This window comes from Sus scrofa, chromosome 2, assembly GCF_000003025.6.
Source record: "Sus scrofa isolate TJ Tabasco breed Duroc chromosome 2, Sscrofa11.1, whole genome shotgun sequence".
In the NCBI taxonomy this organism is placed as follows: domain Eukaryota; kingdom Metazoa; phylum Chordata; class Mammalia; order Artiodactyla; family Suidae; genus Sus; species Sus scrofa.
The window spans coordinates 110357005-110384651 of record NC_010444.4 but is presented as its reverse complement, the minus strand read 5'-3'; the positions used below and the strand labels follow the sequence as shown (position 1 = coordinate 110384651).

At 34.9% G+C, this 27647-nt stretch overlaps 1 long non-coding RNA gene across 1 annotated transcript in view; it reads left to right on the top strand.

Annotated features, from left to right (window-relative positions):
* Positions 1-27647, top strand: part of LOC110259433 — a 628822-nt gene that overhangs the window by 582756 nt on the left and 18419 nt on the right. Inside the window, exon 5 of the long non-coding RNA XR_002341842.1 lies at positions 5267-5389. This is a non-coding gene — a long non-coding RNA (uncharacterized LOC110259433). The remainder of the gene's footprint in view (positions 1-5266; positions 5390-27647) is intronic.

Genomic DNA, 27647 nt, shown 5'->3' with positions numbered 1-27647 from the left:
TAAACATCTGCTTTTAAGTATGTCCATGTTAATTGGTTGATTTTTAAAAACAGATAGTGCACACGAATTTAAAATAAAGATTATAACTCTCCTGTGGTTTATATTTAAATGCAGTTCATGCTGCATTTGCACATCCTTTGTGGAAAAACTGATATGTTTCAGTTTAATTCAGCAATATCTACCACTTTAAACTGTTGGCAGGGAGTATCATTTAGCATTAGTCATCTTGCACAGTTTATAATGTAATGATTGTAATCCAACCCAAAGGACAGAATACTATATTGCCAAGAATGGAATTGGACTAATATTTATCTTTAATGGAGAAATAGATTCTATTTTTAAAAGCAGTCAAAAAAAAATCAGTCACAGAGAGTCGAACGTTGGCAAAATCTCTTATAGACTAGCTCAGGCATTACTTTTGACTGTTTAAGCTACTGGCGAATCACCTATGAATGTCTAATTAAAATAATATCAGCTCTGTCACTGGGATACAAGCAGATGGTAGAAATAACGATGTGCTGAGCTAGCCATAAATAATTGATACAGGAAAAAGTACAAGGAGAGGTGTAAGCTAGTCCCAGCAGTTTGTGTGAACACGTATTGTCTCCCAATATGTTAGACTATGCCTTTAGCATTGTACCTTTGCAAATACACATTGTGAGATATATGACATTATCCTTGGAAGCTGAGCATTTTAGATGCTGTAAAGATAATCCATAAAATGTAGCTAAGTCTTATGACATAAAAATCATATTGAGAAATGATATAAAATGATATAAAAAGGAAAACATATAAATGAAATAGACAGTTGGAAAGCAACACAAGAGTTCATAGTCCCTATGAGCAGTAAATTGATAGCAGTAATTTGATTATATAATTTCTCATCATAAAGCCAATATTCATTTTCATTGTAAAATCTGTTTCTCTTCCTGTGCTGAGGCTTCCCAAAGAATGAGATTTGACTATTATGGGGTTTAAAATTTAAAGGGGAAATGAGCCTTTACAAGGCTCCAATTTAAAGCATACAATAGTCAGGAACACTGCACAGTACGAACACATGACACTATGTTCAAAGAGTACCCATTCCCAGAGTAAGTTCCTTGACCTACGCTATTATTCATGACCCTCAACCAAGTATAGCACTTCAAGGCCATAAAGGAGAATTTATCAGGAAATGGATTAAAATAAACAATGCAGGCAACCTAATTATCTTCTATGCTTTTCTATTTTCTCAATATGTATCACATATAGCAGTGAAGTTTGTACATTAAATAACAAGACATCATCTGCTCAAGGGTCTCCTAGCAGTCTCATCTAAATGTAGTGTTGACTTTGGAATAATGTCAAAGCAGTAATGAGAAGTCATAGAATTACAGAGGATAATATTCTATGTTTTTTCCTCCTCTCTCAAAATACTCCCTTGATTAACACACAATCTAGAACAGGCAGCACAATCTAAAGTCATGAGAGACCAAACTTTAATTGAACTATAGGAAGGGGTACCACCTTTTCTTCCACATGATGCTCACCAGCAACACCACCACCACTGGGTTCACTCCAAGTTCTCTCATCTTCATTTCCCTTGCACTTGTATTATTCTTTGCCATTATCACATTATAAGTTTTTACATCCTATATTTAAAATATCTTAAATCTATAAGAACTTCAGTTGCCAAAGGAATGAAAAAGGAAATAAAATGCTGTGATGAACAGTGGCGCAAAATTAGCTCATAATCTGCTTGCCCAAAATGGCAATGTTCTAAAGTGATAAGAGGTTCTTTAATCTCTGCTGATTTATTAAATCATAGACAATTTCTATTCCTTTCTACTGTGATATCTAATGTAGGTCTCTGTTGATTCTAGACTTTAAAAGTACTTCCTCCAGGTAAAATTTACTTGTTCACTATTTGGGAAATATCTAACAGTTGTCATGCATGTTTATTTGATTACAAGTAAGCACATTAATGAGTACTTTAGGACAAGATGTGTTTGATTCCTGTTTTGATTAAAAGTAGGTGAAGTACATCTGAGGTTTGCTTTGAGAAACTGAGTCAGTGCCTGGATGTAATGAGTGAACGAATGGTGTTTAAAAATATTTGAGTTATTGCCTAAGTTTGAGGATAAAAGTTGCTTAAAAATTTGAAGTACAATCTGATACTGCATAAAAGCACAGCCATTTAGAAAATAAAAATTAATTCTAGAATAAAACAATGATTCCAGAATAATTACCAAAAATGAATTCATTTCAAAATTCTTATTTATAAATAACTTGGATTTCCAATTTAGAACTTTCCTTAGCTGTTATTTTTGCTTTTTTTCCATTTTAGTTTTTAAAGTCCTCTTGGATTTTGATGCTACTTTTGAAGAAAATGTTCTTAAATTTAATTCAGCTGGGTATGCTCTCCCAATATATATTTCACTGATTGTTGAATTATTATCTTTCTTAAGACAATATAGTTTTAAAAAAGCTTTAAGTCCCTCTTTTCCTAATGAATGCAGCTCTGTGAAAACTGTCTGGTTAATAAAGAGATTTTTAAATGGGGGGAAGGAGCAATGAAATAATTGGAAATGATAAGGGTTTCTAAAAGTGAAAACAGAAAATGGACCAAGGATGAAATGTAATTTGCTTTCATGGAGGCTCAGAGAATGATTGCCTTTATGAGGAATGATAAAATTAAATTTTAGAGGCAAAGAATGTAGAGGCCTATAGAGGAAGACTTATCCTTTCTGCTAAAACTAAAAATGATAGCTCTACTTAAATCTCTTTTGGCACTAGAAAAATCTTGTGAAATTGAGTTTCATATTCCATTGACATGTCAAGATATCTTATTCACCCGAGAAACAGTTTCACCTAAAAATATGACTTGTTCTGCACCATCACGGGGTTTAATTTAAGCACAGCACTTCTACTTTCAAGGAGCATCATGCTTGTATCAGCTCCATCAGGGTTGCAAGGAAAGTGGAGAATTGGGCCATCAATTTTAAGGCCATAGAGTTGAAAAGTCTAGTTTTTAGAAAGTGACTTAAAATGTCTTGTATGGGTTGTATTTATTGGTTTGGTGCCACAGCATAATGAAATTTATGAAAGAATTATTTTCAGTCTGAATTTATGACTAAATTGGCAAGTTCAATTTGTCATTCATCTACAGAAAGATTCATATGAGAGTTCAATATTAGAAAAGACAGAGGTCACTTAAAAAGCATCCAAAGGTCACCAGTTCTAAACCCTTTCTTTCATTCAATAATGGTGAGTACAGACAGTGTTTTAAATAGTGATAGAATAAAAGTAAATATATAAATAAATATTTAAAAATAAAAGCAAAAAACAAGTCTCTAATGAAAGATAACATTTTGCTTTGAAAATTAAGATAGTTTTTTTTTTTCCCATGGAAATCTACGTGCAATTAATGGAAACTAAAAGATCCAAATCACTGATATTAAACCACAGCAACTCTCAGCAAGAGTAGCACAAATGCACTTTCAGAAAATATTTTAATTAACAAATGGATTCACTTGGGTGACTTTGTCTCTGTCTCAAATATGTAGTTGAGAAAATAAGCTGATTATACTTTGACAATTGCAGCGGCCAGTAAAGTGTTACTGCATTCTTCAATTTATGATACTGACGAATATCCATAAAGTAATATGAATAATCAGTAAGATGGTATTAAAGGAGAAAGTGCTAATGGACTTCCTGGTGCAGAAAAAAATTATATAGGGCTAACACTTTTGTAATTGAAATATGAAAGCATCTATTTTTATACCAGTAACCTCAATGATTGCTGGGTTGCTCTATAGGTATTTCTTGCCTAGGGAAGGATCCAGCATTGCTGTGAGCTGTGTATGTTGCAAACATGGCTCAGATCTGGTGTGGCTATGGCTGTGGCCAGCAGCTGCAGCTCCAATTCAACTCCTAGCCTGGGAACTTCCATATGCCATGTGGCAGCGCTGAAAAGAAAAAAAAAAGTCCTTTTTGTTAAGCATTTATTTTGCCAAAAAATATTCTAGGCTCTGGCAAGAAGCCTGATGTCACACATTTCTCTCCCTATGGGGAAATGTTACCTATGTAGTTTACCCTCTGCTAGATGTGTAAGAATATTTATTTCTCTTCTAGAGTAGTTGGAATGAGCAACACAGGAAGGCCAACCCCAGCTTGTGTGCATTTTGGATCCTGACTATTAATTTAGTGTTTCTGAACTGCTTGCCTTCACACTAGGATTACTTCTCAAGACCAAAGGAATACTTATCAACAATGTTAAAACAGAAAAATCAATATTCAAATAAACATTTTTTTCCCCTTAAGTCTGATGAAGGTCATCCTGGTATTTCTTGAGACATCAACTAATTAGTCAATATAATCCATTCATGTTTCTGAACTTGGGATAACATGTGTCTTGTTTAGCAACAAGAAACTTAAGAATAATTGTTAGCAATCTTCTCCAACCATCCATTTCCATTTGGAAGAGACTGACTGAAGAACTGGTCAGGTCCTATGGAGGAGGTATCATGAAATATGATAGAACATTTTAGGCTGAAGAACGGGAAATCCCTACACATTTGAAGATAATTGGATAAAATCTGAGTGTGAGTTGACATTGATAACTGAAGCCCCCAAATGCCATTGTCCCTGTGTGAGACTGGTGGCTTGCACATGGCAGCAAATAAATGGAATACTGACTAAAAGATAACTCACAATGGGCCGACTATGTTCATAGATATACCCCATGGCCATTTCCTCAGTCCCCAAACATAAATTTGGACTTTATTGGGCAGTTAGAGTAATATTCACATCAAGTTCTTGGCTTGTACAATAAGAGCCATAGAGTCAGGAAGGCCAAGTCTCAACTTCTTTAAATGTCATCCTCCCTCCAGGTAAGATAGTAAATAAAAAACAGAATCATTTTCCTATAGGGATATTGGAGATTATTACTGCCACTAAAGAACAAAAGATTTCAGATGTGGTCCTTATTACAGCTCCATTTAATTCACTCATCTGTCCCTTGAGAAACCCAGAGAGATTTGGAGAAAGACTACAGACTAAGCAACTAAGTAGCAACTCAAGTTATGACCTGCCTTTCTGTATGAAACATCATTGCTAGAACGTCCAACAAGGTCTCAGGAATGTGGCATGTAGCCATTGATTTGGAAAATGGGTACCTTTCCTTTCTGATAATAAGAAACAGTTCATATTCATATATGAAAATAAGGAGTATTCATTTAAAATTTTGCTTCATGAATACTTTAATGCTTTCTCCCCTCTGCCACAGCCTCTGTAATATGGTCTAAACTGAACTGCCTGGTGATCCCATGGACAATAACTGATTCATCACATCAATGACATTGTGCTGATCTCACAGCATGAGCAAGAAGAGAGTTCATTGGCAGCCTTGGTAAGATATCTGTTTCAAATGATAGGAAGTAAACTTTTGCTTGTATAGGCCACAATTAATGTCAGTGACAGACAGCTAAAGCTGCTGTGCTCTGAGAATGTATGTGCTTAGCATTGGTTTCTGCCAGCCAATGACTGAACATAGGGAAGTATCAGGAAGACCAATTTCTGAAAAACGCAGGACTCTTTTGACAGGTGATATTGGCTTGAGGATTCGACATCAACCTGTTCAAAACTTTCTTAAACCTGCACTACAGTCTGAGATACTTCCTATGTATGTTATGTATGTTTATTCCTTCCCCTTCTCTATGCAGCGATCATATAATCATCCTGCTCTGACAAGGTCCTCTGCCTCCTCCAACTTTCTCTGGTTTTCCTCTCATATCCTTTTCTCTAATAAATCTCTTGCACTTCTATATCTGTTGTATCATCTGCTTCTATGAGGACCTGAACTAGTATTTCTTTCAATAGGCATAAAACTGAGATGTAATTCCCCAAATCTACTCTCTAGGTAGACAGAGTCTGCTGGACTAGTGATTTAATAAATACTTTAAAATTATATCAAGTAAATTTTTTCTTTAGACATTAACCTAGTAAAAATCAATGCACTGTTCATTTCCTGAGAAACCAGTTTCAACATTTATCTCTGATGACAAGAAAGTTTCATTCTATACTTACACCCATAGTCAAGGTTGTGATTTTCTGTCCTTCCAAATGACTATGCATGCACACATGTGTAATCTGTACCTTGATAGGCCTTCGTTTCCGGGACCCAGCCCTGGAACTGGGAGGAGACGACGATGACAACGACTGATTGGCCACCACTCATGGAGTCGCACTGCTCCCTGTAAGCAGTTAGGCTGCTGGCGGCCGTCTTAGAGGCGGCTTGGGCAATCTTATAGCAGTTGCTGAGAATCTATAAAGAGGCAAAAGTCCTGGAGATGGGATTAAGATGGCGGAATAGAAGGAGGGGAGCTCAACTCTTCTCCTAAAAACAAAAAAATTCACAACTAAAGACTGAGCACACTTCACCTAAATGGACCAGAAACCTTAAAAAATATATCCTACTCCAGAAGAAAAAGAGGAGGCCACATCAAGAGGTAGGAGGGGCGATTTGTGATATAAACAACACCATACCTCCTGGGTGGGAAGCTCCACAGACTGGAAACTAACTGGTTCACAGAGACTCACCTACAGGAGTGAGAGTTCTGAGCGACACATCAAACGCTCACATGTGGGGATCTGGCACAGGGAGAAAGAGCCCCGGAGCATCTGGCACTGAAGCCCAGTGGGGCTTGTGCACAAGAGCTCCACGGGATTGGGGAAATGGAGACCCCATTCTTAAAAGGCGCACACAGACTTTCACGTGCACTGAGTCTCAGGGAAAAGCAAAGTCTCCAAGGGAATCTGGGTCAAACCTGACTGCAGTTCTTGGTGGACATCCTGGGAAAACAGGGGTGAATGAGGCTTGTTGTGAGGGAAGGACATTGAAAGCAAAGCTCTTGGGAATATTCAGCAGCAGTGCCTTTCTCTGAAGGTGGCCATTTTGGGAAAAGCTGGAGCCGTAGCCACCAGCCTATGCCAGAGCCACAGCAACGCAGGATCGACCGCGTCATGAAGCTACACAAGCCATACTGACTTCAGCCACAGGGGCAGACATCAGAAGTAAGAGAGGCTACAACTCTATATCTGTAAGAAGTCATCACACAAAACCTGTAAAAGAAAGACAGAGAACTATAACTCAGATGAGAGAGAAAAAAAAAAAAAACAGCTAAGCCATGAGAGATCTCGCCCAGAAAAAGACTATACTTGATGCGAAGATGATGCAAGACATTGGAAATAAACTGAGGCAAAATGATAACTTACAGAAACACTGACCAAAGAGATACAAGATATCAACTGAAAAAAAAGATGCAAATAACTTAACTGAAATAAAAATTCACTAGAAGCAGCTAACAACAGAATATGGAAGGCAGAAGAACGAATAAGCAAGGTGGAGGACAGATTAGTGGAAATTACGGATGCAGAACAGAGAAAAAAGATTGAAAACAATTGAATAGAGTCTCAGAGAACTCTGGACAACGTGAAATGCACCACATCCGAGAGGGTCAGCAAAAGAGAGAAGAACAGAGAATACAAAATATAAAAAAATAAAACACCAAAAGGAGGAAACAACCCCAGAGACACATATTAATCAAACTGACCAAAATTAAAGACAATGAGAAAATCTTGAGCACAGCTAGTGAAAAGAAACAAGTAACATATGAGGGAACCCCAATAAGGTTATTGGCAGATTTTTCAGCAGAAACTCTGCAGGCCAGAAGGGAGTGGCATGATATACTTAACATGATGAAAGGAAAAAAACTCCAACCAAGATTACTCTACCCAGCAAGGCTCTCCTTCAGATTTGAAGGAGAAATCAAAACCTTCTCAGGTGAGCAAAAGCTGAGAGAATTCAGCAACACTAAGCCAGAGTTACAACAAATACTAAAGGAACTTCTATAGGCAGAAAAAAACAAAGAAGAAGGAAGGAAAAAGAGCAGCAAAAACAAATCCAAAGTAATTAATAAAATGGCAATAAGAACATACATATCAATAATTACCTTAAATGTGAATGGACTAAATGCCCAACCAAAAGACATAGACTGGCTGAATGGATACAAAAACAAGACCCATACATATGCTGTCTTCAAGAGACCCACTTCACTTCTAGGGACACATACAATTTGAAAGTGAGAGGATGGAAGAAAATATTTCATGCAAACAGGGATCAAAAGAAAGCTGGAGTAGCAATACTCATATCAGACAAAACAGACTTTAAAATGAAGAATATTTTAAGGGACAAAGAAGGACATTACATAATGATCAAAGGATCAATCCAAGAAGATGTTATAACAATTTTAAATATCTACGCACCCAACACAGGTTCACCACAATATATAAAGCAACAGCTAACAACCTTAAAAGGAGAAATCAACAATAACACAATCATAGTGCAGGTTCACCACAATATATAAAGCAACTGCTAACAACCTTAAAAGGACAAATGGACAATAACACAATCATAGTGGGGTACTTTAACACCCCACTTACAGCAATGGACAGGTCAACCAGATAGAAAATCAATAAGGAAACACAGGCCCTGAATTATGCATTAAACCAGATGGACTTAATAGAAATTTATAGGACATTCCATCCAAAAGCAACAGAATACACATTTTTCTCAAGTGCACATGGAACATTCTCTAAGATTGACCATATCCTGGGCTACAAATCCAACCTTGGTAACTTTAAGAAAATTGAAATCACATCAAGCATCTTTTCCAACCACAACACTATATGACTAGAAATCAACAAGGAAAAAAGCGCAAAAAACACAAACATGTGGAGACTCAACAACATGCTACTAAACAACCAATGGATCACTGAAGAAATCAAAGAGGAAATTAGAAAATACCTAGCAGCAAATGACAACGAAGATACGACACCCCAAAACCTATGGGATGCAGCAAAAGCTGTTCTAAGAGGGAAGTTTATAGCAATACAAGACCACCTCAGGAAACAAGAAAAAGCCCAAATAAACAAGCTAACTTTACATCTAAAGCAGCTTGAGTCAGAAGAACAGACAAGTAGAAGGAAAGAAATCATAAAGATCAGAGCAGAAATCAATGAAATAGAAACGAAGAAAACCATAGAAAAGATCAATGAAACGAAAAGCTGGTTCTTTGAAAAGATCAACAAATTGATAAACCCCTAGCCAGACCTATCAAGCAAAAGAGAGAGAGGACTCTAATCAATAAAATTAGAAATGAAAAAGGAGAAGTAACAACGGACATCACAGAAATACAAAGGATCATAAGAGACTACTATATGCAACTCTATGCCAATAAAACAGAAAACCTAGAAGCTATGGACAAATTCTTAGAAAAGTACAATCTTCCAAGTCTAAACCAAGATGAAATAGAAAAGATGAATGGACCCATCACAAGAACTGACATTGATACTGTGATTAAAAAACGTCCAACAAACAAAAGTCCAGGACCAGATGGCTTCACACGTGAATTCTATCACATATTTATAGAAGGGCTAACACCTTCCTTCTGAAACTATTTCGAAAAATTGCAGAGGAAGGAATCCTCCCAAACACATTATATGAGGCCACCGTCACCCTGGTAGCAAAACCAGACAAAGATACCACAAAAAAAGAAAACTACTGGCCAATATCACTGATGAACATCGATGCAAAAATCCTCAACAAAATATTAGCAAACCACATCCAACAGTACATTAAAAGGATTGTACATCATGATCAAGTGGGATTTATCCCAGGGAGCAAGGGTTCTTCAATATCCACAAATCAATCAGTGTGATACACATTAACAAACTGAAGAATAAAAACCCTATGATGCCCTCAATAGACGCTGAGAAAGCCTTTGACAAAATCCAACACCCATTTCTGATAAAAACCCTTCAGAAAATGGGCATAGCAGGAACCTACCTCAACATGATAAAGCACATATATGACAAACCAACAGTGAACATCATTCTCAATGGTGAAAGGCTGAAAGAATTCCCACTGAGATCAGGAACAAGACAAGGATGTCCACTCTCACCACTACACTTCAACATAGTTTTGGAAGTCCTAGCCACTGCAATCAGAGAAGAAAAAGAAATAAAAGGAATCCAAATTGGAGAGGAAGAAGTAAAACTATCACTATTTGAAGATGACATGATACTATACCTAGAGAATCCTAAAGACTCTACCAGAAAACTGTTAGAGCTTATCCACGAATTTGGCAAAGTTGCAGGATACAAAATCAATACACAGAAATCGATAGCATTTCTATATACTAACAATGAAAACAGAAAAGGAAATTAGGGAAGCAATCCCATTTACCATCGCATCCAAAAATATAAAATACCTAAGAGTAAAACTACCTAAAGAGACAAAAGACCTGTACTCTGAAAACTATAAGATGCTGATGAAAGAAATCAAAGATGATACAAACAGATGCAAAGACATACCATGCTCTTGGATTGGAACAGTTAATATAATCAAAATGACTATACTACCTAAGCCAATCTACAGATTCATTGCGATCCCTATCAAATCACCAAGGACATTTTTCACAGAACTTGAACAAAATATTTTAAAGTTTGTGTGGAAGTACAAAGACCCAGAATAGCCAAAGATATCCTGAAAAAGAAAAATGGAGCTGGAGGAATCAGACTCCCTGACTTCAGACTATACTAAAAAGCAACAGTTGTCAAAACTGGATGGTAATGGCACAAAGACAGACATATAGATCAGTGGAACAGGATAGAAATCCCAGAATTAAACCATGCACCTACAGCCAACTAATCTATGACAAAGGAGGCAAGACTATACAATGGAGAAAGGACAGCTTGTTCACTAAGTGGTGCTGGGAAAACTGGACAGCCACATGGAAAAGAATGAAATGAGAACACTCCCTAACACCATACACAAAAATAAACTCCAAATGGATTAAAGACCTAGATATAAGACCAGACACTATCAAACTCTTAGAGGAAAACATAGGCCAAACCCTCTCTGACATAAACAACAGCAATATCTTCTCAGACCCACCTCTTAGAGTAATGACAGTAAAAACAAAAATAAACAAGTGGGACCTAATCAAACTTCAAAGTTTCTGCACAGCAAAGGAAACCCCAAACAAAATGCAAAGACAACCTACAGAATGGGAGAAAATCTTTGCAAGTGAATCGACTGACAAGGGATTAATCTCCAAAATTTATAAACAACTTCTGCAGCTCCATACCAAAAAAATAAACAATCCCATCCAAAAATGAGCAGAAGATCTAACAGACAATTCTCCAAAGAGGACATACAGATGGCCAAAAAACACATGAAAAGATGTTCAACATCACTCATCATTAGAGAAATGCAAATCAAAACCACGATGAGGTATCACCTTACACAGCCAGAATGCCATCATCCAAAAGTCTACAAACAATAAGCGCTGGAGAGGGTGTGGAGAAAAAGGAACCCTAGTACACTGTTGGTGGGATTGTAAATGGGTGCAACCACTGTGGAAAGCAGTATGGAGATGCCTCAGAAAACTAAACATAGAACTACCATTTGATCCAGCAATCCCACTCCTGGGCATCTATCCAGAGAAAACCATGACTCGCAAAGACACATGTACTCCGATGTTCATTGCATCACTATTTACAATAGCCAAGACATGGAAACATTCTAAATGTCCATCGACAGAGGAGTGGATCCAGAAGAAGTGGTACATATACACAATGGAATATTACTCAGCCATTAAAAAAATGAAATACCAGCATTTTTAGCAACATGGATGGATCTAGAGACTATCCTGCTAAGTGAAGTCAGCCATACAATGAGACACCAACATCAAATGCTTTCACTGACATGTGGAATCTGAAAAAAGGACAGACGGAACTTCTTTGCAGAATAGATGCTGACTCACAGACATTGAAAAATTTATGGTCTTTGGAAGAGACAGTTTGGGGGTGGAGGGATGTGCCTGGGCTGTGGGATGGAAATCCTGTGAAATCAGATTGTTATGATCATTTTACAACTACAGATGTGATAAATTCATTTGAGTAATAAAAAAATGAAAAAAAAATCTGTACCTTGGTATAAGCTTAAATATAACTTAATATTTCCAGATTGAAAGGAGAGAATGAATTGAGAATAGAAATCTGAGCATGCATGGATAAGTCAAAGTTTCCTAGGATATACCCACTTCTATAAATAATGCCACTTGAACAGCAATGTCCCAAATCTCAATGACTTCAAGTCATTCCTTCCAGGAGTTCCGATTCCAGCATTACGAGTGTGTACCATATTGTGCATGGGACAAACAGAGAAATAACGGGAGAAATGGAGAGATTTTTCATGGAAGTTGTTTTGTCTTTGTTATTGTTTGTTACTCTTCATTAGTAGGCTGTGAATGGAACCTGTGTATGAAACCACTTCATGAGGCTAAAGCTGGGTTAGGTTCAATTAACATGCTCTGTATATATTAATGCTACTCTCAAATCTCTCCCTGTGATAAAATGTATAACATTTCTCCACCTGCCTGAATACAGTTCTTTTCCAGATTGCTGTATGACATTATTATTATGGGTTGGTATTTTCAAATCTTTATATATATATATTTATATAGTTTACATTCAAAGTAGATATCCTCATTTACTGCTTCTAGATCTCACCTGAACTTTCATTCTAAAAAGAAAAAGTGTTTACTTCATGAACTGTGCTAGGCAGAATGGTCTTTCAGAAATATCTATATTTTATTCCTTGAATCTCACAACTATATTGTGTTACATGACAAAGGAATTTGCAGATGCAATTAAGCTTATGAATTTTTAAATAGAGAAATTATCCTGAATTATCTGAATGTGCACAATCTAATCACATGAGCCTTTTAAAGCTGAAAATGTTCTGTCCAAGGACTAGGGAGAGGGCTCTATGACAAATAGGGACTACAACTTCAAGTCCTACAGCTTCAAAAAATTGGATTATGCTAACCAAGAGGCTCTAATGAGAGGCCAATCAGCTATCACCTTGATTTTGATCTCACTAAATCAGGAGCAGAGGAAATAACCAGGCCAGCTAGACTATGGCCTATACACTTATATCGTTTTAAACCACTACGTTTGTAATAATTTGTTATGTCAGCAATAGAAAAACTAATACATGAACTATCCATAATCACCTTTTTTGCCCACCTCAGGCAAATTTAATCATCTGCTACTCTATGCAACCCGAGTATTGTCTTCATGAACTTATTATTTTATTAGACTTTATAATTTTTTTAAAATGCCCATATTTCTTCCTAACTAGTCTATGAGATCCTCGAGGGTCTCATTTATCTTTGAGTTCCTGGTGTCTACTATAGTAGCTGAACTTTTGAAAGAAATAAGGTATACCATATTTAGTACTGGCACAGGTAGTACAATATTTCACCAATGAATAAATGGTTTAAATACAATGTAAGGGACCAAAGCTTAACTAACTTTCCTTATATACTTATTGCAAAATATTCCGCCTTAGCTTTAAGTAAGTTAGTGACATTTTATTCCAAATAATATTTTTTTTCCATATAAACTCCAAAGTGCACAGAAAACCTTTTGTGGAAATCTACTTACATATTAGAAAAGCTGCATTAGATACTGATTCCTAAAAGGTTTTTATTTCTCTTTATTTCTCCTTGTAATGATGAAAAAAATGTTTTTATATAGAGTACTCATATTTTATATTCAAACACAGCTTGCAACAATATCAGTTGTGTGGCTATTTAACTTTAAGAACATTTCACAATGGCCTTCCTAGTTGATAATATGATTATATTGTATAGAATAAATATCAGCATCAATCACTGCTGAAATCCCAAAATGAATCAGGACTTTTATCTTGCTCTCTCAAAACTCTTTCAAATACAATGTTTTTATCAGCTTTCCCTGATTTTTTGCATCTAATATGATGTCTGGATGTTGTTAATTTGTATAACACACATAACCTAGGTACTATGACTCCTATGTCAGTTTTTTTATATATAATATATAGCTCCATGCTTGGCAAAATCACTCAATAAATAATAATACACGTTGTGGTTTCTATAGTTTACTGTCAATTATTTTATTTTCTGTGGAAAGGTATATTTGTGCCATATATTAGATTCCAGATGTAAGTGATATCATATGGTATTTGTCTTTCTCTTTCTGACTTACTTCACTTAGTATGAGAGTTTCTAGTTCCATCCATATTGCTGCAAATGTCATTATTTTGTCTATTTATGGCTGAGTAGTATTCCATTGTGTATATATACACCACATTTTCTTAATCCATTCATTGTGTATATATACCACATCTTCATAGTGGTTGTACCAGTTGGACATTTAGGTTGTTTATACGTTTTAGCTGTGTAATATCAATTGGAGTCACTTGAGGGTTTTCAGTTGACAGACAGGCTAGTCTAGTGGGTACAAGATGGCTTCATTCATATGTCCGCTGCTTGGGCAGGGGTTTGGCTAGAAATCTGGGCTCAGCTGGCACTGTTGAGGATTTAGAGTAAACTTCTTCAGCATGCTTGTGATAAAAAATCATATTTATTAGATTATGACTCTGGATACCAAGGGCAAATATTTTAGCAAAGGAGCAATTTGATGGCCTTTTGAAAAGTAATATTAAAAACTTATGCAATATTTCCATTGTAAACTATTAGTTGATTTAGTGACAAGTTCATACAGATTCAAAATGAGTAGTTACTCTATGGTAAGAACATTTAAAAAAAAAGTCACCATAGTTTAAAACTCACAAAATCAGATTTTGAGAACACTCATCTATATTGCAATTTACTGTAATTATTACTTATACGAACCTATTACTTAATTACTATCACTAAGGAAAACAATATTTCAAGTAGCCAGAAACTGTAATATGTGTGATAGAGTAAATGAAAAATAAAAATAAAGTGAGTGGAACTTTCTTCAACCATTTCAATGTTTAAACTGGATCTGTCAAAGGTCATAAATTATTGACATCATCATGTGTTCATATATTTCATCATATAGATTTTTATACTAAAAATTTTTTGTTTGTTTTTAATGTTATTTCCCCAATACAATTTTTTTTTCTACTGTACAGCATGGTGACCCAGTTACACATACATGTACACATAATATTTTCACACATTATCATGCTTCATCATAAGTGACTAGACATAGTTCCCAGTGCTACACAGTACGATCTCATTGCTAATCCATTCCAAAAGCAATGTTTGCATCTATTAACCCCAAGCTCCCAATCCACCCCACTCCCTCCCCCTCCCACTTGGCAACTACAAGTCTATTCTGCAAGTCCATGATTTTCTTTTCTGTGGAAAAGTTCCTTTGTACCATATATTAGATTCCAGATATAAGTGATATCATATTGTATTTGTCTTTCTGGTTTACTTCACTCAGTATGAAGTCTCTAGATTCACCCATGTTGCTTCAAGTGGAATTATTTTGTTCCTTTTTATGGCTGAGTAGTATTCCATCTGTATATATACCACATCTTCCTAATCCAATCATCTGTTGATGGACATTTGGGTTGTTTCCATGTCTTTGCTATTGTGAATAGTGCTGCAATGAACATTCATGTGCCTGTGTCTTTTTTAAGGAAAGTTTTGTCCAAATATATGCCTAAGAGTGGGATTGCTGGTCATAAGAAAGTTCTATGTATAGATTTCTGAGGTATCTCCATTACTGATCTCCATAGTGGGAGTACAGCTTACATTCCCACCAACAGTGCAGGAGGGTTCCCTTTTCTTCCACAGCCCCTCCAGCATTTGTTATTTGTGGACTTACTAATGATGGCCATTCTGACTGGTGTGAGGTGGTATCTCATGGTAGTTTTGATTTGCATCTCTCTAATAATCAGGGATGTTGAGCATTGTTTCATGTGCTTGTTGGCCATCTGTACATCTTCCTTGGAGAAATGTCTATTCAGGTCTTTTGCCAATTTTTCAGTGGGTTGTTGGTTTTTTGCTGTTGAGTTGTAGAAGTTGCTTGTGTATCCTAGAGATTAAGCCCTTGTCTGTTGCATCATTTAAAACTATTATCTCCCATTCTGTAAGTTGACTTTCTGTTTTCTTTTTAGTTTCCTTTGCGATACCAAAGCTTGTAGGTTTGGTTAGGTCCTATGGTTTATTTTTGCTTTTATTTATGTTGTTTTGGGAGACTGACATGAGAAAATATTCAAAAGGTTGATGTCAGAGAATATTTTGCCTATGTTCTCTTCCAGGAGTTTGATGGTGTCTTGAATCACATCTAAGTCTTTAAGCCATTTTGAGTTTATTTTCATGCATGGTGTGAGGGTGTGTTCTAGTTTCATTGATTTGCATGTAACTGTCCAGGATTCCCAGCAATTTTTGCTGAATAAACCATCTTTTTCCAATTTTAGAAAGGAAGTAGAAAATATAAGGACAAGCCAGAAAAACTAGAAAATGTATTTGCAGAGATACAAACTGAGCTTAAGGCAATAAAGAGCAGAATGAACAATGCAGAGAAATGAATTAGTGATGTGGCAGGTAAAATAATGGAAATTATGAAACCAGGACAGCAGGCAGAAAACCAAATGTAAAAAAAACATGAAAGCAATATAAGAGACCTATGGGATAGTACAAAGAGGGCCAATCTATACATAATAGGAATTCCAGAAGGAAAAGAAAAAGAAAAGGGGATTGAAAATATATTTGAAGAATTAGGGCTGAAAACAGTCTAAATCTAAAGGATACTGATATGAAGATATAGGAAGCACAGAGGGCCCCAAACAAGTTGAACTGAAACAGGCCCACCCCAAGGCATATTATAGTAACAATAGCAAAAATTAAAGATATGATTCTAAAGCAGCAAGAGAAAAGCAAAGCATTAATTATAAGGAACCCCTATAAGGCTATCAGCTGATTTTTCTAGAGAAACATTGCAGGCCAGAAGGGAATGGCAAGATATATTTAAAGTGCTGAAAGGAAAAATGTGCAACAAAAGCTAAAAGAGTACAGCAATACTAAACCCATTCTAAAAGAAATACTGAAAGGGCTTTTCTAAATTAAAAAGAGAGAGAGAAAAAAGAGGAAAAGAAGAATTAGGATGGAAGAAACCACAATTGGAAATAAGCAGCATACAGATCTAAACATGAAGATGTTTAAAAAAAAAAAAAAAAAAAAAAGACATCAAAATCACACAATGTGGGGAAGGAAAGAAAATAATTTTTCTTTTATTTTAATGATGTGTTGAGCCTTATATGACTATCAGGCAAAAGCAAGCAGATATAGCAAGGGATTAACATACTTAAAAAACAGGGCAACTACAAACCAAAACCAAACATTACATTCAAAAAACTGAAAAGTGCTCAAGCATAAAATAAATGGAAATCATCCAATCCAAAAAAAGAGAAGAAAAGAGAAACATAGAATCAACTGGAAAACAAGGTTTAAAATGGCAATAAATACATATTTGTCAATAATCACCTTGAATGTCAATAGACTAAATGCTCCAATCAAAAGACACAGAGGGGCAGATTGGATAAAAAGGCAAAAACCTTCAATCTACTGCCTACAAGAAACTCACCTTAGAGGAAAGGACACATATAGATTGAAAGTGAGGGGATGGGAAAAGATATTTCATGCCAATGGACAAGACAGGAAAGCAGGAGTTGCAATACTCATATCAGCCAAAATAGACTTTAAAACAAAGGCCATAAAGAAAGACAAAGAAGGACACCATTTAATGGTTAAAAGATCCATTCAAGAAGAGGATATTATAATCATCAATATATATTCCCCTAATATAGGAGCACCGAGATACCTAGAACACATACTAAGAGACATAAAAGGAGAAATTGATGGGAATACAATCATAGTAGGATACTTTAACACCCCAATCACATAAATGGACAGATCCTTTAGACAGAAAATCAGTAAGGCAACAGAGATCCTAAAGGATATAATAGAAAAGTTAGACTTAATTGACATTTACAGGACATTACAACCAAAAAAATCGGACTATATATTCTTCTCAAGGGCACAAGGAACATTCTCAAGAATTGATCGCATAATGGGGCATAAAGCTAACATCAACAAATTTAAGAGTATAAAATTATTTCAAGTATCTTCTCTGACCACAGTGGCCTAAAACTGTAAATCAACCACAGGAAAAGAAATGAGAAAAAACTGACTACATGGAGAATAAACTACATGCTACTAAAAAACCAATGGTTCAATGAGGAAATCAAGAAGGAAATTAAAAAATACCTCAAGACAAATGATAACGAGGACAAAACCACTCAAATCTATGGGATGTCGCAAAAGCAGTGCTCAGAGGGAAATTCATAGCAATACAGGCCTTTCTTCAAAAAGAAGAAAAATCTCAAATCAACAATTAACCCAACACCTAAATGAATTAGAAAAAGCAGAAAAAAACCTACAGTCAGAAGGAAAAAATCATGAAGATCAAAGAGGAAATCAATAAAATAGAGATTCAGAAAACAGTAGAAAAAAATCAATCAAACCAAGAGTGGTTCTTCGAAAAGGTAAACAAAACTGACAAACCTCTGGCTAGACTCACCAAGAAGAGGAGAGAAAAAACCCAAATAAAGAAAATCAGAAATGAAAAAGGAGAAGTCACAGCAGATACTATGGAAATACAAAAAACCATGAGAGAATACTATGAATAATTGTATGCCAACAAATTTGACAATCTAGAAGAAATGGACAACTTTCAAGAGACCTACAGCCTGCCAAAACTGAATCAAGAAGAAATCAATCAACTGAACAAACTGATCACTAGAAATGAAATTGAATATGTCATAAAAACACTCCCTACAAATAAAAGTCGAGGACCAGATGGTTTCACAGGTGCATTCTACCAAACATACAAAGAGGAATCATATCCATCCTCCTTAAACTTTTTCAAAAGGCTGAAGAAGAAGGAACACTCCCAAAGACATTCTATGACACCACCATCACCCTAATTCCAAAATCAGACAAATACCACCAAAAAAGAAAACTATAGGCCAATATCTTTGATGAATATAGATTCAAAAATTCTCAACAAAATTTTAGCCATCCTAGTCCAACAACATATCAAAAAGATATTAACCCGACCGGGTGGGATTCATCACAGGTACACAAGATGGTTCAACATACACAAATCAAGCAAGTCATATACACATTAACAAAAGAAAAGTTAAAAACCACATGATCACTCAAGAGATGCATAATAAGCATTTAACAAAGTCCAATATCCCTTCATGATAAAAACTCTTACCAAAGTGGGTATAGAGGGAAATACCTTAACATAATCAAAGCCATTTATGAGAAACCCACAGCAAATATAATACTCAATGGAGAAAAAGTGAAAGCCTTCCCACTAAAATGTAGAACAAGACAAGGATGTCCACTCTCACCACTGTTATTCAACATAGTAGTGGAAGTCCTAGCCACAGCAATCAGACAAACAAAAGAAATAAAAGGCCTCCAATAGGAAGAGAAGAGATAAAACTTTCACTGTATGCAGGTGACATGATACTGTATATAGAAAACCCTAAGGACTCAACCCAAAAACTACTGAACTGATCCACAAGTTTAGCAAAGGAGCAGGATACAAGATTAACATTCAGAAATCAGTTGCATTTCTGTGTACTAAAATGAAATATTAGAAAAGGAATACAAAATACAATACCTCTTATAATTGCACCCCAAAAAATAAAATACCTGGGAATACACTTGACCAAGGAGGTAAAGGACTTATATGCTGAGAACTATAAAACTTTAATCAAGGAAATTAAAGAGGATGTAAAGAAATGGAAAGACATTCCATGCTCCTGGGTTGGAAAAATTAATATTGTAAAAATGGCCATACTATCCAAAACAATCTTCAGATTCAATGCCATCCCTATCAAATTACCCATGATATTTTTCACAAAACTGTAACAAACAATGCAAAAATTTATAGGGAACCACAAAAGACCCAGAATTGCCAAAGCAATTCTGAAGAACAAAAACCAAGCAGGAAGCATAACTCTCCCAGACTTCAGGCAATACTTCAAAGCCACAGTCATCAAGTCAGTGTGGTACTGTATCAAAACAGACATACAGACCAATGGAACAGAATAGAGAACCCTGAAATAAACCCAGACACCTATGGTCAATTAATCTTTGACAAAGGAGGCAAGAACATAAAATGGGAAAAAAAACATTTTTCAAAGTAATATACTGAAATATACAGTACAGTTTTGTCATTGTAAATAGTGATTTTTCCATTCTGGCTTGAGAGTCAAATGTACATTATATGAATCAATAATTAATATTATAGGTGAAAGGAAAAGTTTTTATAACCTCTTAGTCTCCTTAATCTTCCTCTTAAGGGGAAAAGTAACAATTTATGTATGTGGCACATGATTGCCTGCCACAAATGTAAGGCTCTCTACTTTTTGGAGGAAAATATGACTGACAATGTTTCATATATATACACAAAACAACAGGAAGGTATTAATCTCTATAGTTTATAAAATGAACTAAAATTAAATAATTTCAAGTCAACATTTTGAATAAGGTCAAGAAAAATTCTGGTGAAATATGGAAATGGCTTAAATTTTTGTTCTCTGGAAATGTCTCTGAGATGGTAATTTTTTTCTTGTTGCACCCCACATAAACTAAATACAATATTTGTGGCCTATACAAGCAAGAGGTAGCATGCACACATGCTGGCATGTGTTATCTATACAAAGAATTTTCTATATCTACGTCCAAGATCTAGAATGAGTATATTCTGCTAGCTCTTTTTATTTCCCTATTTCTTCTCTGAAAGTAACACAAACTGTACTTAAAGACAGTCTTTAGTAACCTTTAATATAGTATATAGTCAATTAAATAATTATATAAGCAACAATATGCTTTAATATAATAATGTTACAAAAAAGTAATAATAATTATAATAATTCATCTAGGTCAGGCATTAAGAAAGTAAATCTGTATTTATTATCTTAAGTATTTAACTACTGGCACCATGTATTATAGACCACAATGTTAAATGTTACTTTTTGAGAATCATACCCAATATGTAAATAGTCATAAATGGTGAGCATTATATCTTAGAACTGGAAGAATTTTTCAAAATCAACTAATCCAGTGCCTTATTTTCTTCAAAGAGATGTGGCTGAGCATATTCTTAAACTCTTCCATAGCTGTGAAGTACCTGGCCCTCACAAACCTGACTTCTTTGCAAGCATATACAAATATTTATATAATTATCATATCATTAATATTATCAAAAATGTGAAAGCAGATCTCAGAATTAGAAAAGGTAAAAAAAACTAAGCCAATCAAACCCAAAAGAATGAAACGTCTCTGATGTAGAGAAATCATTACCAAGTTACCAATTAAATACTCAAACTTTCTTTCAAGAAAGTTCCCATCCTGGGCTCAGCAGTTAAGTAATCTGACTAGTATCCATGAGGACACAGATTAGATCCCTGGCCTCACTCTGTGGGTTAAGGATCCAGTGTTGCAATGAGATGTGGTGTAGTTCTCAGATGTGGCATGGATCTGGTGTTGCTATGGCTGTGGGATAGCCAGCAGCTATAGCTCCAATTCGACCACTAGCCTGGGAACCTCCATATGCCATGGGTGCAGCCTAAAAAAAGAAAAACAAACAAAAAAAAGATGTTTTTCTAGGAAGGGAAAGGAAAAATCAATTTAAATTTATTAAACTGATTTGATTTTTCTTGTATATGACAAATTACAATTAGAAGTTACCTTTTAAATAAAAAGATAAAATTAGATCATTTGAATATTTATAAATTTATGGTATGGGCTTTATTTTTTTTAGTTTTAAAATTGCCAAATATATTGTCATATTTAGCAGTTTAGGAAATAAAATTTGTAGCTATGATTTTGTCCCCTTCATAAATCTCATGTCTGTTAAGCAGGAGTTATGATCTAGTTTTATGATCAAGTTTATATAATATTTTTAAATATGTAATATCTTTTAAGATAATGTATTAGAATATTAATGAATATATTTTTCTATCCATCTTTATAAAGACAAATTTGAATTTTATTTCTCCTATAAATAGTGATGTTGGACAATCTAATTCTTTGATTTTTAGTTTCCATCTCTTTCAAAAGTGGATAATAATAGGAAGCACATTAAAAGGTTTTATAAGGATTCAGTAAGTGTATATGATTATTAATGAAAACACATTTATGCCATCTAGTAGACAAAATAACTCAATTCTCAGTCAGAAATAGCTGAACCATATCTCTGGAGGCATCTATTGCAACAACTTAACCTAACACTATAATAATCTATCAGAAATCATGAGTGCCCTTGAATTCTAATACTTTTCTATAGTTAATCAGAAAGAGGGGGAAAAGGGAAGCTCATGGCTATGCTCAGAAAGTGACAATAAACAAATGAGCTCAGTAGAGGTATATTTAAGCTAAAAATATGGGACAGATATTCTTAAGCTTCTCACAGTAGGATTCCAATGAGCAAGGTCTGAAATGAGAGAGAACTAGCAGGTTTCCCATCTTCGGTCATAAATCTGCTCTCCCTCCATCATCACACCCTTACCCAAAATACAAGAAATTTAATATAACTAATTTCTCAAGTTGGAGTTTTGTCTCATAACTTGATTTTAGTATGCCATAATTTCTCACGAATGATATTCCTGTGATCTGCCAGAAACATAGTGCTTGAGTTTCTTACCTCACGTGGAGAACCACTTAGAGAAAAACAGCATCTCATAATAATTTCTATTTATATAAACCAGAATGCTAACGTGTCAGTCTGAAAAATAGCTGAGGAATGCTTTATTATTCTCAGATTCCAATGGGCAGAGGCCATGGAATGAGAGGAAATTAAAATATTGCTGACACAGTCATCTTGATGATTCTCAATTCTCATTAACTCTGGTTTTTAGGAATAACTTTGATAGAAATAGCTAAGCTAACCATGACAGTACCTCCATGGTGCAAAGGAAACACCTAACTCAGTAAATGAATAAGCAAAATAGGAAGCATCTGTGAATAGGAAGAATTGTGTTAGAATTGTGTTATCCATTATTTTGGATAGTCCAGGTAATTGTCAAACAAGGAAATTGGAAGAAGCAAGAGGGGCTAAATTGGTGCACATTGAAAAGCACTAAGCCAGATAGGTGAGATAACAGAAATCCTCCTGAGCTGCATTCTGGTGGGACAGTATTTATTTCTTTGTTGAAATTGTTGAGGATGCTCTGGAGTAGTTTTGATGAGACAGAAATGTAAGAGTAGACACTAATAGCCAAAAGAGATTACTAAGGAATTATGTTGTACATAATAAAAATATACCTTTTAAAAGAAATTGTGAAAAACTAACCACATAAAGATATTATTTTCTTTGTTTTCTATTGTTTCTTTGAATAGGTTAAAGTAAGGTGTCACACAGAATATTTGTGAGCACGCATCCGAAGTTTTGTTTTAAATTGACTGCTAGAGAAATAGGCTTCTAAGAAAGCCATTTCAAATATTTATATTTAATAGAAAATTGTATTGGAAAAAAGTGACTAGATTAAATTAGCATAGATACAAAAAGGAAGAACTTATTAAAGATTGTTAGGATAGTAATTAGACTGGTTAAAGTAACTTGCCACTTTAAATATTTGGTTTGAGATCATCAGGCTAGACACAGCTATAGGTGATCAGGTTATAATCCAACCATTCAAAAATTTCTCATTATATCTAACAATAAGGTTGGCCCCAAAATATAACTCAAGTATATTTTTCCTAAAAATTATTGATAACATTATTGGCTTTTCTCAGATTTTAGTGTGATTACTTGCTTGGCTTTATATACGTGTAAAATGTAGGTAAAGTACTTCCTGATAGTAAACAGTTAAAAAATACTTTAAAAAGAAAAAGAAAAACCTTTGTTTCTTCCCTAAGAACTAAACATGAGTACTAAGAATGACATGAAATGAATAAACACAAAACCAAACTTCTGAAAATATATGGAAAAATAGTGTACACCACTGCACACAAGCACACATACATGTGTATTTTACGATCTATGCATTCATCGTTAATTCTAAAGTGAAATGAACAGTTATTGGATGAGAATTAATTCTTTTTATTCCTCCTTCATTCATTTTAGGGGCCCCCTGAGCATTAGGCAATATTTCTTTCTTGGTGTAACAGTTCCTCTGAGACTTTTCTCAACTGATTCCTTCTCTGTTCTATATGAAATGCTCTCACTCCTTCTCCAGTTCACTGTTTTTCATTTTGCAAATTCTAAAGTTTTCAACACCTATTCCAAATGCTGGCACCTCATTGAAGTGCTCTCTGATCCTCTAGCTGGAAACATTTCTCCCTCTCCTAGTCATTTTTTATATTTTTCTTGAGGCAAATGTCACTTACAACCATCTATTAAGTGTTTTTACATCTTTTCTTCCCTATTGAACCTTAACCTTCTTTTATACAAGAGCATTTCACTCTCTAAACAATTGCATTTTAATTTTGCTTGACTGCCTGAATCAATACTTTACATCCACATGGTATAATTAAGATTTTGCAGAACATGAAAAGCAATCAGACTTCCCTTGTGCACAGCTAAGGATGATGTGTGATGTTGGTCATCCATCTTTAGCAAGAAAGTAGCAATTATAGCTATGTCTGTTCTTCTTTCTTGATTACAGGAAAATACAGCCCCAGAAAGCTAAAGGTGACTGTAAAAGGATGGTAGCTGCTGGGCGTTCCTGTAGTCCTAAAAATTCTTGATAGGATCTCCTTCCCCACAGGTCAAAATACTGAAAGCTAATTCCCTTTTACAATCACAAACCCCTGAAGCAACTACAACTTTTCAAGCAAGCAGCAGTATTTTTTTCTTGCTGACAGTTACCCTCTGCACAGAGTTTTAAGCCAGAAGCACTATCTATGCCTCATTACCATTTAAATAGGCTGATCAATGAGAATTAGCATGTAATTTGAATTACAACACCCACCTCTTGCTTCTTAGAGCCTGGGTCCTCCAGTCTCTTTAAATAACTGCTACATTTTCCAGTGAGAATTCCTCCCTCTCTTCAAATCTGAAACAAGTGTATGCCTATTCTTTAGTGCAAGAACTTTAATGGAGAAACTGATCCTTGGTTCTGCCTATTCTTTACCTGCTCCAGTAAGACCTATTGTCCTATTAGAACACCAAATAGCAGCCACCTCAGCCAGTTCATATAATGAATATGAATATTTTGATTCAATGTCACCATTAGTTTTTTCCATAATCTTATATAAATTTAACAAAGAAATAACATTATCAGTATCTGTCAGTGGACACACTGTGCTGAACATGGATTCAGGGACTATGACGGCTACTTACTGATGGTAAAAAAATTGGACAAAAAATGTAGAAAAAATTTAAAAAGAACCAAAAGCCATTAGTCCACCAAGTAAACATTCTTCATTTGCCTGTCCTGCCTATGTCATAAGGCTTGATGAAAAATTAATGATTTGATGATATATGTCAAAGAACTTTATATGTATTACAATGCCATACAAATGTACAACTATACTGCCACTACTCCATATACACAATTACACTGATACAATCTAATTCTCACGGTAGGATTTTTTTTACAATCTGACATACTTTATCATCATTTACATGGGCAACCCCTTCATATTTTCCTGTTTATAAAGTTTAGACATTGAAGAAACACTTTCTTAGATCCACTTGTAATTGCTAGTCACTGGTACGTACTATGGAACCACAAGCAGTTTCCAGCTAAGAGCTCACAAATTATTAGTTACCATTTAGAAGATACAAAATTCTTTTCGGTACTCTAAGCAGTAATTCTATTAGACCTCAAGTAATTTTCCAACTCTAGAGATTTGTAATTTTGATTTAATTGATAAAAGAATGAAAGTATTATACAGTAGTATACAATTCTTCAGGGTTTGGGACTCATAAAGTATTTCTATATCTACATACCAATGTTGCTTCTTTGGTTCCATCATACTATTCTCACTGCAAATTTTCTCTCTTCCCCAAATATTCCAAGTCTCCTTAATACTTTCTTGTTTGTTACTGTATCCTCAGTACTGTCACAGTTAGCAGTAAGTAAATACATGTTGGATGAATGAACAATAGTTGCCTCAAGTTGTAATTGAATCAGCTGTAACTCACTGTTGAACTCCATCAGCTACCAAAACTAGCTAAAGTAAACATACCATAGACATAAAACCTGAATTTACTTTGAAAATATAGCCTAAGGGAAAGTTCTACATCCTAATTTCCCTTCCAGATGACTACCTGTACATACCTTCCATATGAAATAATAAATGTAAATAAATAAAGCATGGGCAGGAGACAAACTGTAGAGGATTCAAATGATGTTCCCAAATGGCATTATGCTCTTTACAGCCACTTTTAATGATAATGGGACAGTGGAATCCATAAATCTCTTATTTAGAAATATGTAGGTTCTTAAGTATTTAATTATAGGAAAAAATTTACTTTTGTTTTTATATAGCACAGACACATATAGACACAGAGGCAAATATATGAGTATTATATAAAGCTATTTTTCCATCAAATATTTTTATGTTTCTATTTTCATTAAGAAAACTGCCCTATTTAGCTTCTCTAATAATTGTTTCCAGGACATGATCTAACAGTTTACGTGATCATTCAAGGAATTAAGAAAACAGCAACAACTAAAACAAGAAGAAATTAGGGAAATATCTCTGTATTCTTCCACTAAAATTTGTTTGGTTTCGGTGATACAGCCTGTGTATTTAGCTAAGTAGAAGTATGAGCTTCTTCTAGCTTTATTCAGTATTTTCCATATTCTCCAAATTAAATTGTTTATTATTTCCTATATGTACCCTGAGGTCTCTGCAATGCGTAGATTGAAATCACTGTCTAAAATTTTCTTCTTGGAGTTCCCGTCATGGCTCAGTAGTTAACAAATCCGACTAGGAACCATGAGATTGCGGGTTTGATCCTTGGCCTCTATCAGTGGGTTAAGGATCTGTTGTTGCCATGAGCTGTGGTGTAGGCTGGCAGCTCTAGCTCTGATTCTACCCCTAGCCTGGGAACTTCCATATGCTGCGGGTGCACCCCTAAAAAAAGAAAAAAAATAAAATTTTCTTCTTATTCTTCAGAATTTCCTGTAAATCCTATCTTATTAAAAGATAAACCAAGGCATGTTAAAAAATGTTAAGAGTTTGAGTAAAATTTATTTGGAAGGGTGCTCTGCCAACAGGAGACGGAGGAAAAGACTTTTACAGAGAAAAAAGCAATGAAAATATTGATTGACTATGACATAGAGCTATTTGTGGTTGGATGTCCTTAAGTTTTGATTTTATAACATTAAGGCTTATATTTTACAGGTTTAGATTTTAGTTTGCTTACACAGGCCACTACATCAAAAGAATGCCTCAATCTAATGGCCTGTTTAATTAATTTAACAAATCTTAGAAAACAAATTTAAACATAGGTTCAGTGTGGCCTTCTCTAATCCCATCAGGTAGATGAACTCCCTTAGTCTTCTGAATTTCTCCCTTTTGTAAAATTATACTTTTCTTGGGGTTCAGGTCATTTTCTATCTCATGTAGAACTTATTTATGTGTCATTATCTTCCATGTTGTTCATTATTTTCCTGAGGTCAGAGTGCATCAGTTAGTTGCTTATATTTCCTAGCTTTTAGTTGACAATTCTTTTTT